Below are 16,098 nucleotides of genomic sequence, written 5' to 3' on the forward strand. Positions count from 1 at the left end.
TAACTGAGACACACAGGGTAAATTTAACTGAGACACACAGGGTAAATTTAACTGAGACACACAGGGTAAATTTTAACTGAGACACACAGGGTAAATTTTAACTGAGACACATAAGGGTGAATTTCAACAGCCGAAGTCAGGTCAGACGCTACAATTTGATAAATATGAAACTTGTCTACTATTCACCCACTGAGGTGGGACAAGGGGCACCAAGGAGCTTCGAGAAGAAGTTAAGTGTCTTAACAGCATTGCCGGTCAGTCAGGAGCAAAAGTATTTTCCCACAAACAACACATACTCACCACTCCACATGCAACAAAACTTGAGGGTGGAATTTTCCCAGCCCCTGAAAAAACTTGGTTAATGGTGATTCAGTTGGGAAAATATTGCAAGATCAGAAAAATGAGATTCCTGACATTAATGAAAGGTACAAATTTCCACCAAGGCTTGAATGAAGAGATGGCAATCTTGCTTGTGAGCAGGGAGGAGCTTATGTGCATGCATAAACAATTCCTAACCTATTCTTGCCTCATTAATATGCAGTCTGCTATTCTCCCATACCGTGGAGAGAAACCAGACAGTGACAATTCCCAACATGAAAGCAAGAGTGGGTACTGGGTGCTCCAGATCACTGCTTGCTTCTCTGGGCTTCCTCTTTGGACAGCACTCCCCAACACCTCAGGGCGCACTCTATGGGCAGCGACCATCTGCATCCTTCATCCAGGAAGGTTGGCATTAGATCTACACCAGCCTCACTGCATCATCATTACACATCTTCACTTCAATACTGCAGTTTGGAGTGCACTTACACCTTGCTTTGTAATGCTGCTGTGAGATCACATTGCATACAGGGATAGGCACACATCACACAGATAGACCTCAGGGATTCTCGGTGCCCATTGCTATCTCCCTTCGTGCTCACTCAATTTGTGTCGACTCAAATGCTCACAACATCTCTACTTTGCCTTGCTGTGCTGTTTTACATTTTACTGCTTCATTCAAAACATTGTTTCAAACAAATGGTCATGGCTTGAAGTTCAGTAGTCCTTAGTCATGTCAAGAGGGACTGTGTCCACTCAGGGGCTACCAGCAGAGAACATCAAGGGCATTAGTTGCTACCAGTTCAGGGGGGCTTGGATACATTATCGGGGGGTCCATAGCACTAGGCTGGGGTATGGTCCACAGCCAGTCCTGAAGGTCCAGTGTAACTCTCCAAGGATTTGTGAGAAGTCATTTGGGGAGTTAATGATTAATCATGGACATACATTTACAAGTCAAGGGTTTAGTTATTCAATAGTTGGAGTTGTCCTTCCAAGCCTATCTAGGGATTTGTCCATGTCAGTGCAAGGGCTCTGTCCATTGAAAGTTGAAGGCAGTTAACAGGATCCAGTGCTGTGGTGGTGATGCTGGTGCAGAGAATTATGAGAATTGGAGGCAGAATGCTCGGATACAGAAGGGATAATAATAATTATGAAGGGGGGTAGACTCAACATGGAAGAGTGGGAGATGATGGAGCAGGGTAAGGGGAGTTCACTGATGTTTATCACCTCTCAGGCTTTGACAGGGGAATATTGCATCAACTTCATTTAGAATGACGAAGATGTAAGCCTGGGGAGATGAGCAGTTAAATAAAATAGTTGGGTGGAAATACGAGGGAAGATCAAATCTGATGGGATTGACATGGAAGGCAGGACAGAAAGGTTCATGGAAGTCTGAAGGGCCACCTAGACTACCAGGCCTGAAACTTCGACTCACCCTGCATAGTGAAACCTGTGCTGCCTTTCATTCTCATCCCAAGTATGCAATGGAAATGGAAAATGGCCACTACCACAACCAGAGCAGACAGTGTAAGTCATTTTTTTCTCTGAGGGAGCGGGATTTACCTTTGTGCAATGTGAGCCCCTCAGGACAATGGTATTAAACGTACAATTATACAGTACAGGTTAAAGACATCAATATTCACAGAATTCTGTATATGGACCTCATGCATTCACGGATGAGAAAATGACCCATGCCGTTATTATGTATGAGATTCTGCATTTCTTGGGAATGTGAGAGGAGAAGGGTCAGGTTCTCATTACTGCCAATGCACATACAGTCCGAGAGAGTGCATGTGCCAAAAGGCTTGAACAGCATCATTTGAATGAGGTCAATGATGTACAAGATCCATGTAGAGGTGTCCTGTTGTCCTTCTTGTCAGAGGTCTCCATGAGCTAAAACTGGAAAGGGGGCCCAAGAGGAAATTGGTCAAACTAAATTAACCAGCAGTGTAGCAGGTCAAAGAAAACAGTGGAAACTAAGATCAAAGAGGCTACAAATGTTCGGGGGAGCCGGTTAAAACCAGCCTGAGGGTTGTGTATTGGAGAAGCATTGATCAGACTTTCTGGCACCCTGATTTCCAACCAGTACCTGAAGAAGTATACTTTACACTTGCCCAGCATGGCAACAGTGAAGGGTAGTGGAGCGGCTTTGGATCCCACTTATGACCCCATTGGCCAAAGGCCACAGAATAGTCTGGAAGGTCTGGGGCAAGGACAATAAAAACACACACCTGGAAGTCAGCGCTCAGTGAAAACTAACAGCAAGACTTATGGTGGAAGACTATGTGGCAACCCAAGAAGATTCACCCTGGCCTGTGACACCCACTTTTGTGGAAGACAGCCAGACATTGGAACTCCTACATTGGAGGGGAAAGAGATTCCAATTGGCCAAGCTCAAACACATGGATTGTTGCGAGTAATAGCCTTTCTCAGATGGATACAGCTGGATAGAAAGTAAATGTTGCAAGAACTTGGGAAATGCTCACATGTTGTTTTTAATAAGGATCATTTTGTTAATAAAATCAAGTTGAATGCAAACCGAATTCTGTGTCCCTTTATCTGCTTTGCCGACAAGAGCGCTTGGGTAAAGTGTTTTGAATACATAAATAAGTCATGAAAAACATGTTGCCATTAAAATATTATTTAAATGCATGTGGTGCATCTGCTGAATGTTCATATTACTGAACAGGTACTTTGTTTCTGAAATAAAAATAAAAAATGGTGGAGACACCCAGCAATTCTTTCGCAGCTGTGGACGGAGAAACAGACTTAATGATTTGAGTCCCAGGACTCTTCTTTGGAAATGGTAGTGCCCACGTAAGCTGATTGGAACTGTCCACAGCGCATCCAGATGCGGAAGGTGTGACTGTTTTGTGTGGTCTTTACACTAAGAGTATCTACATCAATGGATGGGAAACACATCCAACTGGAAGCTCAGTGAGTCTCTATGCTGCACGATGAAGGTCAGAGAGAGCCACAGCATTGTGTTAAGTAAGAAGATGAGGACTCTCGCCAAAAGGGAACAGCGGTGACAGCCAGAACACTGCAGGCTGTACAACTTTCTGAACCTCATTCAATGGAACTGAGTTGTGAGAAGTCATCTTTCGCTAGCTGTAAATGTTTCCCCTGTATAATCCTAATTGCAAATGCACCTTAACAGTTTAATCTTTCTACGATTTTCCTGTTGTTTTGTATAAGTTAGGATTATCACCTAATGATACTTTCAAAACATCTCAAGCTCATTCATGACATTATTTCAGGCTAGTTTGGATCATATGAAAAGGGCTGCTACCAATCAGACAGGATTAGAACATTGGGTAGCACTAATGATGGCTCTGCACCTTCATTGTTGTAGCTGCAGCTAGAACAACAGCCAGACACAGCTGTTGATAAAGTGTGAACATATATTTACAAATGTGTTCAAGGTATTTATAATGAAGTTCTACCCATTCTACCAAGGTTCCCTGAGAAGGCTTTTCTTTAGTCTTTCTCCCCCACTTTAACTAGGTACAGCTGGTGTGGAAGGAGTCTTCCCACATGGTCCTTACATGCAAGTATATTACTGCTGCGGTGCAGGTTCACCCTCTTTGGCTTGAATTCCCACAAGGGGGGGGGGAGGTCAGAGTGGGGGAGGAGTGGGGGAGGGGGGTGGGGTGGGTGGTTGGAGCTGACACAGCTGCAGTGCCCTGACAGGAGACTTCTGAAAGTGCTGGCAGCCGCTAACCTGTCCACTGAGGCAGACAGGTAATATACAACAGAGGCAGCACACTTGAAAATAGGGCCCCTCAAAGATCAGCAAGGCAGCCTTTGTGTGGAGCCGCAGAAAATGGGGGACATATTAAACGAGTATTTTGTATCAGTATTTACTGTGGAAAAGAATATGGAAGATATCGACTGTAGGGAAATAGATGGTGACACCTTGCAAATTGTCCAAATTACAGAGGAGGAAGTGCTGGATGTCTTGAAACGCCTATAGGTGGATAAATCCCCAGGACCTGATCAGGTGTACCCTAGAACTCTGTGGGAAGCTAGAGAAGTGATTGCTGGGCCTCTTGCTGAGATATTTGCATCATCGATAGTCGCAGGTGAGGTGCAGGAAGACTGGAGATTGGCAAACGTAGTGCCACTGTTTAAGAAGGGTGGTAAGGACAACCCAGGGAACTGTAGACCAGTGAGCCTGACGTCAGTGGGTCCTCTACTTTTTGACTTGGATGCGAGCATAAGAGGAGAAAGTGAGGACTGCACATGCTGGAGATCAGAGCTGAAAAATGTGTTGCTGGAAAAGCTCAGCAGGTCAGGCAGCATCCAAGGAGCAGGAGGATCGACATTTCGGGCATAAGCCCTTCTTCAGGAATCTTTATCCTTGTAGAGGGAGGAAGAGAGCTTCTTCAAGGAAGGCATCCTTGCAAGAGGATTCGCAGTAGGTTAAAACCAACTAGGAGAAAGTGAGGACTGCAGATGCTGGAGATCAGAGCTGAAAAATGTGTTGCTGGAAAAGCGCAGCAGGTCAGGCAGCACCCAAGGAGCAGGGGGTGAGAAGTTAACTGTCAGGCACACCCCCATTATTGCAGGCAGTTTTATCATTGAATGAGAGAATGGGAGGGATAGATGAAAGTGGCCGGCATAACTGTTTGTGCTGTTGCAGGTGGGAGAAGGATGTGGGATGTTCTGAGTGACTGAGCTAGAAACACCGAGGGGACACAGAATTAGTGGAAACGGTGGCGGGGGGGGGGGGGGGGGGGGGGGGAGGTGGTTGGGGGTGTTGGTTAGAGTTTGAAGGGGGAAGAGAGTTGGGTGAGAGAAACTGAGGAAAGACACCGCAGTCAATAGTGAGAGTGGTGGAGCATGAGTGTGCAGTACAAAATTTGAGTGAGTGTGAGGTAGCAAAGAGAATATGGTGGATATTGTGGACTGCAGAATGTAATTCAGCTTTTTGCAGCACTGCTGGGCAAATCTTTTAGACTATGGGCACTGGACTAAACAAGATAGAAATTTTGGACCATGCTGGCAGCATCTAATGCCACGGTTGCTTCTGGTGGTGCCAGGATAAGAGGATGGTTCACCATTATTCTGTCCAGCAGTACCTCACCAATCCCTTGACAGTGATCCAAGGAGCGACATGGTGGCTCAGTGGTTAGCACTGCTGCGTCACAACATCAGGGACCCGGGTTCGATTCCACCCTCCGGTGACTGTCTTTGTGGAGTTTGCATGTTCTCCCTGTGTCTGCATGGGTTTCCTCCCACAGTCACAAAGATGTGCAGGTCAGGTGAATTGGCCATGCTAAATTGCCCATTAGTCAGAGGGAAATGGGTCTGGGTGGGTTACTCTTCAGAGGGTCAGTGTGGACTTGTGGGGCCAAAGGGCCTGTTCCCACACTGTAGGGAATCTAATCTAAAACCTGCCTTTGTAGGTTATCTCTAGGATCATTCTTCCACAAGACAGTTGTGGCTTATAACAAGAACCTGATGTAGCAGTTTTGCAGTCAGGCTTTAAGTAGAGTGCCGATGGGACAAATCTTGGAAGTACTTTAACTGCTGTCCGAGCACAAGGTAGCATTAGGGTTGTACCACAGAGATAGTCGGGCAGATAATGTGAGGTGAGCAGCAAAGAAGTGTGTGAAATAACTCACTAGAGATCACAGACAGAAACCCTCCATGAAAGACCCTGAAACTGATATTTTGTCAGTTTTCAGGAAAATTCAGCCTTAGGACCGTTGCACTCTGAAACTTTGCCTATAAGAACTACCCAAGTAATATCCATTACTACTGAGACCATAGGCTTGGAAACAACAAAGCATCACATCAAGCAAAATAGAAGATGCAAAATAATGAGATTGAGTGAGCTTAAAAGTCAAAATTGAATAAAATACCTTATACTTAAATTGCTATTGTTTTAAATCTCCAACAATAATTATAATGTCAAACAATGAAAATCCAAACTTAAATTCAGTTTTAAGCACCAAAGATTTTGTTTGATGGCAATTAGGACTTAAGATACCATTAAAATTTCATTTTTATTCGAAATGAAAAGGCTGAACTCTTTCAGAGGAGGTTTGAGGGAATTAGAAATTCATGATGTTCCATTCCAAACCTGTGTGATAGATCTTTGTAACAGAGTTCCTGAAGGAGCAGGGCAATTTGGCAACATCTTCTCCATTTCTGAATTTAACCATGCAAAAGCATCTGTCTGAGGTTATGGATGGATTTACTCTTTAGTAATAGTGGACATGGATAAGCTTATTATTTATAACATACAATCTGAGCCAATATGTGCCCCACTGGAAACATGTTTTTATAACTATTGCAGTATGTTAGAGCATGAAGTTGATGAACTGGAGGTTTATTTCAACAGTCATATGGAAATTGTAACTAATTCCTTTCATGACCGTTGAGATTTATTTATCCTTAATGGAAACTCAAAGTTAAAAATCAAATGGTCATGGATTCTGCAATAATACAATAGGGAAATTCTGATTCCCAGAAACATTCTTAATTTGGAATAGATTTAAGAAGCTAAAACAATTATGAAAGCTAGGGATGTTTTCAGTTAGGAATAGATGTGAAATGTACTCTTTGAGTTGCAAGGATATCATAAAGTAAAACACACATTTACCAAAAACAACTGTTAATTTCCTTGGTCAGATGCAACTGAATTTTACCAAAATCAGCAAAGTGTGAAACTCAGGATGTTTCAGAGAGTTTCTCTTTAGGAGCTCCAGTGAGTTTTCTCACACAATTCTCCACTGCTCACCTCATTATGTATGTACCATGTCTCTACGTTCATATTATCTTTTATGAGCAGCAGACATAGTCACAACTACTGGGACCTAGTGGGATTTCTGCCATGGTGCCAAATTTAAAGCCCAGCTATACATCAGTTCAATCACTGTCAGCCATGAATACTCCTTTACAGTGCATGTAGTGGGAGAGTAATAATTAATAAAGACGTCTAAGGGCACATAGGTACATGGTAAGACTGAATTGGAAATGGAATATCATGTTCACAAATATATTGCTGCTTCATATTGTCATTAGTCTGGTGGTCTGTCATTGTCACTGCAGCTACAGAATGAAGCTACACAGAATACCCATCCTTTGTGCTATACCATGTTTGAACCCTCTTTGAGGGAGTGCTACTGTTTTCCCACATACCCAGTGTAGCATAATATCTTGTCATTGGTCAGGACTGACCATGACCCAATCTCTAACCAACCTGAAAAGACAGCCCCAAGAGCTGAGTGGGCAGATCCTAGTCTAATCTCTGCGTAGCTCCAAAATGACTTACTGCTAACTCCCTGTTTGACTGCACTGCACCTGCAGGACTAACAGTGGACCACTCCCACATGGTAATGACACTGAACCTCTGACTCTGACTGTCCCAAGCACCAACTAACCATGCGCAAGCCCCTAGACTGAAATCAGATGATGTCTTATCTTACAGTGCTAATACCTCCAGACCAACAACAGTCTCCTTTGACTTGACTGAGGACTACTCTACTTACACTTGAGACATGGTCATCTGGTTGGAGTATATGCAATGTGTTTGTCAAGTATGCTGCTGGCATATGCTGTAGTCATAACATTAATGCAGTATATAGCAACATATCCATCTCCTTGACTGAACATTGCTCACTACTATGACAAGCTGCTTGCCTTTATGTTTGTGCTAAAAGGCAAGGCAAGCCAGTACAGTGAGCTGTTAACCCCTGAATGATGCAACAATACACAGAGGCTCAGCAAGGCAGAGAGACTGTGAGAATCCAAGTTGGTGCAAAATGAGGGAGCACTGAGAGAGCAAGCAAAAAATCTTGAGATGCACCCAGCTCTGATTTATGAGAAATGTGCCTGTCTCTGCACACAAAAGGATCTGGCAGCAGAATTACAAGGCAGGGTATAGGAATGAACAGGAAAACTGTTTTCAAAGAGAGTAGAAGATGGGCCATGATGGTATGGTCATGTCCTATGCCAACTCTCGTGGGTGGGACAGTACAATTGTTTGCTACCCATGGAGCTACCTGGAGGTATTGGGGACTGATGGAGAAGATAGAGGCCAGCAGTGAGCTGGAGTCACCAGGTAGCTACTTTGACTTTCATGTCAGAAATCATTGCCATCCAGTTTCCTTCTAGCTCATGGGAGAGTAGCAAACTGTGTATAAATGATGCAATGATAGGTAATAATGAGCTGTTTATGCATGCAAATAAGGTACTCTCTGCTCAGAAGTGAGATTATCTTCCCATTCTAATTTTGCACGTGAAATCAGAGTTTTTTGTCTTGAGGCTAAAGAGTAGTATAACCTGCACATCCAAACACCTCATCTACTGTGTCCATTGATCTCAATATGGTCTCCTCTACATTGGGGAGACAAGAAACTAACTCACGGAACGTTTCAGGGAACAACACCACTGCCCTGTGGCTGATCACTTCAACTGCCCCTCCTGCTCTGCCAAGGACATGCTAGTCCTGGGCCTCCTCCACCACTAAATCCAAGCTACCCGATGCCTGAAGGAATAATGCCTCATCTTCCGCCTTGGGACCCTCTACCCACATGGCATCAATGTCAATTTCACCAGTTTCCTCATCTCCCCTTAACCCCCCTCATCCCAGATCCAACCTTCCAACTCAGCACCGCTGTCTTGAACGGTCCTACCTGTCCATCTTCCTTCCCACCTATCAGTTTCATCCTCCCCTCTGACCTATCACCATCACCGTCCACCTCCATCTATCTATGGTCTTCCCAGTTACAATTGCCCCAGCCCCACCTCATCCCTCCTATTTATCTCTCAGCCTCCTTCCCATCCCCCCACATTCCTGATGAAGGGCTCATGCCCAAAACATTGATTCTCCTGCTCCTCGGATGATGCCTGACCTGCTGTGCTTTTCCAGCATTACATTTTTCAGCTAAAGAGTAGTAGCCTTGTCTGACAGTCTATGATAACTGCACAGTTGAAAAAATTCAGATTCAGATTCAGCTTGACAAATCTTGTTTGTCAAGAGTATAGTGCTGGAAAAGCACAGCAGGTCAGGCAGCATCTGAGATGATGGAGAATCCACATTTCGGCCATAAGCCCTTCATCAGGAAATCTTTTTTTGTTGGTGCAAGCGTGGTGGTTAAGATGGCGTGAGAGGAAGAAACGGAGGGCTTGGAGACTTTCGTCATGGTGGATCAATGTGTACAGGGATTGGATGTCCATGGTGAAGATGAGGCATTGGGGGCCAGGGAAATAAAAATCTGGACATGGTGAAGAGCCTGGGTGGTGTCACAAACATAGGTGGGGACAACTTGCAGTTAGATTCTACAAGACAAAGAGTGGATTAATTTGCAGTTTATAAAATATAGCAATCTCCAAGTATAAATATCAAACTGAAATTGAGAAAAAAGCCTGTTCTTAAAAAGCCTTAAATATGATCAATACATTATATTGTGGACTTTAGAAAAGTTGACATAAACATCAGACTACAGTTGAAATCATTGCATGTTTTATTAACTGGATGTAAAGTATTAAATTGGGATGTATATACTTCCATAAGTGGAGAATTCACAAATCTGTAACTGCAATTTTCTAAACTTGGAGTGGAATTATTATGATTTGGTTGTGTAAATCTTTTATCCAAATCATATTCAATGAGAACAATTCTCAAAATTTGGCTTGGTTTATCTTGTGTTTTCCCATATTCCTCTTTGCACAGTTCTCTGTTTGGTTGGTATTTTAAAATTCAGTTGCTTCCATCATTGCCAGATTATATTATAAACTGATGATTACAGCAAAGCACCCAATGTAACTAAACTAGGTCAAATATAGATTATTCAACGCACAAACATCTGTTATAATGAAAGGTTTCTTAAATGTCTTTTGTTGGACTATAGGGCAAAGTTTTACATGTTTCAAGTAGTACTTTGCAGATGGTAGGAGTCTGTAATACTCTCCAGGTGGCCTTCCAACTGCCAGCCCCTTAGCCCAAAACAATCTTTGATGATATGAAGGACAGGAGGAGCCTTGACAATTAATAGGCACTTTGGAGGATGGTAGGAAGGAGTCAAGGACAGAGTTGACACTCCAAGTTGCAGGGGAAGTTGGGCACGACACCCTGCTCAAACCACAAGAGGGACAGAGGGGCCTTCCATTATTGGCTTCCTTTCCTGATTGGGAGCACCCACCCTCAAGTTCTGCACCCACTGACTGTTTCTTATGATCTCTGACCTCTCCACCAAGAGCCTCAACCCCAGTACAACACCCTTCCAATGATTTATCCTTGGAGCTATTTCCACTGTGACACATCCCCTAGCATTCAGCTGCATCCTGGTTTGTGGTTACCCTGGGACTACAGCGTTGTCAGGCAAGCTCTATAAGGTGTGACTTCTTCATAAGTAAAGGGTCTAAGTCTCACCTACAGGAAATTATGTTCCTTGATGGGTAGCCAGTATCAGTAATGATGTGGTTGCATTAATGTTTTGGAAGGCAAGGCAGGAAACTCTGCTAACTATTTCATTCTTCCCAGAATGTTTCTTTGTTAAGAGGGGACAGTTCTTTTCTTTCTTTGTCCTGAACCTACCATTGATTGAGATACAGTCAGAAGCCTATAAATGCTGGCGGAGGGAACCAGAGGGTTGTTGCAATTTGGAATCCCTTTAAAACTGGAGTTCTTTCTCATGTAGCAGGGATCTCATTAAACTTGTGTTACAACAGTTCCTTGCTTTTCCCCAAATGCAAACCATTTCTAATCATCAAGACAAAACAAAAAGGATGATGACAATTGAGGCCACAATGTACTATGAATTGATAGCAAAGAACTATACGGCAGTTTATGTACCCTATTATCAATATAGTGTTAAAGAAAATAGAAGGTTTGCTTCCAAAAAGAATGAAACCTAACATTTGGGTGAAGGTGGGGAAGTTGGGAACAGTTATCTAGAAGGTATGTTTAGCTGTCCCATGTCCATTTGCTTGAAGGATTCAAATGGGTGATTATCACAGTGTAGAATATTGGCCCTTAGAAATAGGTTAAATTTACAAGTGCTCAGGATGAGAGGATAGTACTCATCAGATGGCTGCCTCCTTCAGATGGAAGATAGACCAGGAAGAGAGGAAGAAAAACTAATGAACACGTCCACTGCCTTTAGTACTTCAATTGGTCATAGATTGTATACTCTTCTGTCTGATTAACTAATGTAGCTTATCTCATAATGATGCCTATCTGCTGCTTCATAATGAACTTAAACTATTTGAAAATTCCTTATGAGTGTCCAATGGCCTATATTCACTAACTGTGATCATGAACCTTCAAATTCTAACAGGTGATTTTGGATTATGCTAGAGTCCATCGAGTTGAGGACTACAGATGATTTACAAAGTCCAGAGGACCAACTGCAGACTGTCCAGTCATTATAAGTTAGTAACTCATTGTCAGAAGCTGAAACATCCAAGGAGGAGTGAGGGTGTCTCCATTGCTCGTTGATGGACAAAGAAGGGATAAGTAAGAGAACAACATGAGTTCAATCAGACATATGTGGGAAAGCTGTGTCTCAGAAATTCTATGGGGTTGTAGCTGACTTTTTAAGTAGTGCCTCTCATCCTGAACGAAGCCCCTAGCTCTGAAGCCACTGGGAGAACACTGCTGGTTCACCTTTGGTAACTCATCATGGATTGTGGGGGTGGGGTGGTGGTGAGGGGGGTTAACATTCCATCCTCAATTTAACTCATACATAAGCCTGTGGAGACCAGACCACATTATGGAACCAGCCTAATGGGATTTCCCTCCCCACCATCTGCATCCAGATGAAACACTAGCAACCAATGAACGTTCAACTCAGGAAGTTTCCCTGGACAACTTCACATCATTGGTTTACATTATTTTGATGTGGTTTATCTTTGAAATCTTAACTATCTTCTTCCATTTACTGGCACACATATGGCTTTTGCTGCTTTTTGAAGGAATGTTATTAATGGCCTACAAATAACCCATTCACATAATTGACTTCATGTGTAACTTGGCCATGTTGTGGAGAAGAACCACAGGGACTGGGAATACAGTTTTCTACAACAGGCAAACAAATGGAATTTGAATTTGAAAAAAAAATGTGGATGACTTAACAAGTTAAATACATCAGACAAACCTCACAAATACAATGTAAAAGTATCTGTTGTTCATGTTTCCCTGACAATTTTGAACTAAATATTGTCTTCTACTTTGATTAATTTATTTTTGTCATTTAATTCACCAATGCTCGCTTTTTTTTAAAGCAAAAGGAGAAAATCTTATACAAACCACACAAAAATAATTTCCATAAACCTGTGCACACTTAATGCCTTAAATATTCCTATTGGATGTATTTAGCATTTCCTGAAGACAACACGACTAATTAGAACACTGAAACATGACATTTGGAACTATTTGGTGATACAAAGACCATTCTTCTGCATTGTTTAGCATAGATAAATGTCAGAGAGCAAACTCAGATTTTTGTCTTCTTACTGCCCCATATGTGCCTAAAGTGAAGGTAGTAGGTATATTTAAACCACATTGTGTGTAAAATCAGCTTACTATGGTTGTTCGCTTTATAGATTTGACAGTGAACTTTGATAGTTAGGTTTTCTTCAGCAAATTTTCTGATATTTTTAATTAAGCTATTCAGAGATGTTATCACTATCTGTGGAGCAAGTGGGACCTGAACTTGGGCCTCCTTGCCCAGAGGTAGAGGCACCACAAGTACCCTTTTCTCAGGAACCTTTTGATAAATAAATACTAACGGGAATCAGATGACACAGTCAGTGTTCTTCATGCCATGTCTATTTACCACTAATTCAAATGTTGGTAGAATGTTATAAGCTCTGAATTAGGGAAGAAAAAGTTAATATTGATAGAGTTAAAGATAAAGTGCATGATAGTTTTGAAGTAAGTGCATTTGTTCAATTTTTTTCCTGGTAAGATGGGATACTTAACAGGTTGAGGTTGTTAATTCACCATGTAAACATAAACAGCCTATGTAACCATATTGTTCATTGATACACAAACTGTAGATCAGGAGAACTGAAGGCCAGACAAGACAGTCGAGTCTAGATTAGAGTGGTGCTAGAAAAGCACAGCAGATCAGGCTGCATCCAAGGAGCAGGAAAATCGACGTTTTGGGCAAAAGCCCTTCATCAGGAATAGAGGCAGGGTGCCTGCAGAGTGGAGAGATAAGTGAGAGGGGGGTGGGGGTGGGGAGAAAGTAGCATAGAGTACAATAGGTGAATGGTGGTGGGGATGGAGGTGATAGGTCAGAGAGGAGGGTGGAGTGGATAGGTGGAAAGGAAGATCGGCAGGTAGGACAAGTCATGGGGACAGTGCTGAGCTGGAAGGTTGGAACTGGGGTGAGGTGGGGGAGGGGAAAATGAGGAAACTGGTGAAATCCACATTGATGCCATGGGGTTGAAGTGTTCCGAGGCGGAAGATGAGGCGTTCTTCCTCCAGGCGTTGGTGGTGAGGGAGTGGCGGTGAAGGAGGGTGGAGATGAGTTCGGTGGGGCAGGACCATGCTGTGATAGTTGAGTCACCAAGCAGATTAAGCTGAAGGTTATGATAACAAAGTTGAGAACTATGTGCTGTAAAATTCCATCACTGAGAATTTCTTTGGGTGACCAAGATCTTCCCCCTTCTGTGTTTGAATGAAAGTTTTGCTTCCTCTCCTCAGTCAGACCTGAGAGTGCTCACATTTTACTATAAAATCTCTTGGGAAGCTTCCAGCTATGCATTCTATGGGGTCAATCTTTTGGCAAGTCTACCCTAGCAGGAGCAACAATGGCACAAAGAAAGAGCAAACAAAGCTGCAAATAAAGGGAGGTAAGCTCAAAGGAAGTTTTATCCTTCTGGCAGATTTTAACAGCCTTCAGAGCACTCCTACAGATGTACGAGGATAGTACATCAGGGAGACTTTATTCCAGAGACGCTATCATTGAGTTGTCCTTTTTTGCAACAATACCTGCAAGCAATTACCTTGACAGCCTGTGTGGTCTAAATCATTACAGTCCTGAATCTGCAGCAGTTAATCTGCGGTTTTTGTTAAGCGCATAATGGGTGTCATGTTTGCTAGAACAAATGGTATTATCATTTTTCTCATGGATGTAGTCTTCAGCTCAGACATAACATTTCTCTCCCTGCGTGAGGAGTTGGTTGTTGAAACTCTGCTCAAAGAATCCCGGCAAGTGGGGACTGAAGCTTCAATTCTGAACTTTGGGTTGACATCTAGTTAGTGACTTGCACCCCTGGAGATGTGGATGGTCCCTCCTCATTGATTACCTGAGACCACGCACGCACCAGTTGGACAGGACTAACCACACTATCTAATAAGTGAGTTATGGCCATAGAATGAATTATGATGTTGCTGCCTGTCAAACTGTTAATTAGTCTGTGAATCCTTGTGCTACTTTACATTATTCATCACAGTGTGACAAAGCTCTGATGAAGAGTCAACTAGATTCAAAACGTTAGCTTGCTTTCTCTCCATAGATGCTGCCTGGCCCACTGTGATCTCCAACATTTTTTGTTTTCAATATAGATTCCAGAATCTGCAGTAATTTGCTCCTTATTTCACATACTGTTGATTTTTGCTTGATTGGCTGTTGAGTCCAGTTATACCACAGAAACCACTTTGAAACTTGTTTACAGGGACAAAGGCCAACCGGATCAGTGACACACTGCTTTCACACATGGATTGTTCTACCTTTGGAAATGGAGATAAGCTCAGTCATTGAGGAGCCAAAAACAAAGGGTCATAAGTACAATATTAAACACTAATATTATAGGTCAGAGACCAGGGGGACCTCTTATTTTACAGAGAGTCATCAAGGTGTGGAATACACTATTGGCAGCATTTGTTGATAAACTTAAGCATTTAAGCTTTTTGAGGCTAACGTTCAATGAAAGGTAACAGAAATCCTACCAGCAATGATGAACTAAATCTGATTATACCAATATTAAAAATGAATAAAATCTTTCACCATCAGAAAATTGATTTGTTATCTGAGGTGGGGGGGGGGGGGAGGGGGGGAGGTGTAACTGAACCCAATATATTAAAGCTGATCTCTCTCCACAAATGCTGCCAGATGTGCTGAGTGTTACCAGCAATGTCCATTTTTGTCCAGCATCCACAGTTATTTTTTGTGATTTCAAAATTGACAAACTCCTATTCCTGCAAACAAAAGATGCTGATGTATCAAGTTTATCACATGAAGATTATTCAGCAAAGTAAAAAGGATTCAATTCAGGGCTGAAAATATTTACCAATAGGAGCCTTAGAAATATTTAAAATCAATAGAGGCAGGTATTCACAATTTAGAACTTTTGAGGACAGCAAAAACATTTCTGCATCATATGTGAACTACATGTGCTTCTTATTAAACTCTCTGTGCATTACATTGATTCCTCAGCCCCTGGTTATTCAATAAAAGTTTACATACACAACGACGTTTCTCCTACATGGTGATCAAGGATGTTCAACACCTAATCTTCTTTTCAACATAATCTGTATTTCAGGAAATGAAATGTCACTATGTAAATTAACTTAGAGAATCTTAGAATTCTATCTACAGTAATAATGAAGATACTCAACTTTTCAAACCAATGCTAACAGTGTGAAAGGATTGTGCACTCAATCCCATTACATTCCATTTGTTAAAAAAAACTATTCCTTTTCCATTCAAAAGATATTATAGATTCTGTTTTCACCACTATTTTGAGCAGTCAAACTGTGTATAGAAAAACTCAGTTGTTCTTTATTCGTTTTGTGATAAACATATATTAACA

General features: G+C 42.3%; 1 protein-coding gene across 4 annotated transcripts in view; it reads right to left on the reverse strand.

The window, feature by feature from the left end:
• The window catches only part of veph1 (ventricular zone expressed PH domain-containing 1), a 286,670-nt gene that overhangs the window by 10,689 nt on the left and 259,883 nt on the right, over positions 1 to 16,098 (reverse strand). The window lies entirely within an intron of this gene.

This window comes from Chiloscyllium punctatum, chromosome 6 (assembly GCF_047496795.1).
Source record: "Chiloscyllium punctatum isolate Juve2018m chromosome 6, sChiPun1.3, whole genome shotgun sequence".
NCBI lineage: Eukaryota > Metazoa > Chordata > Chondrichthyes > Orectolobiformes > Hemiscylliidae > Chiloscyllium > Chiloscyllium punctatum.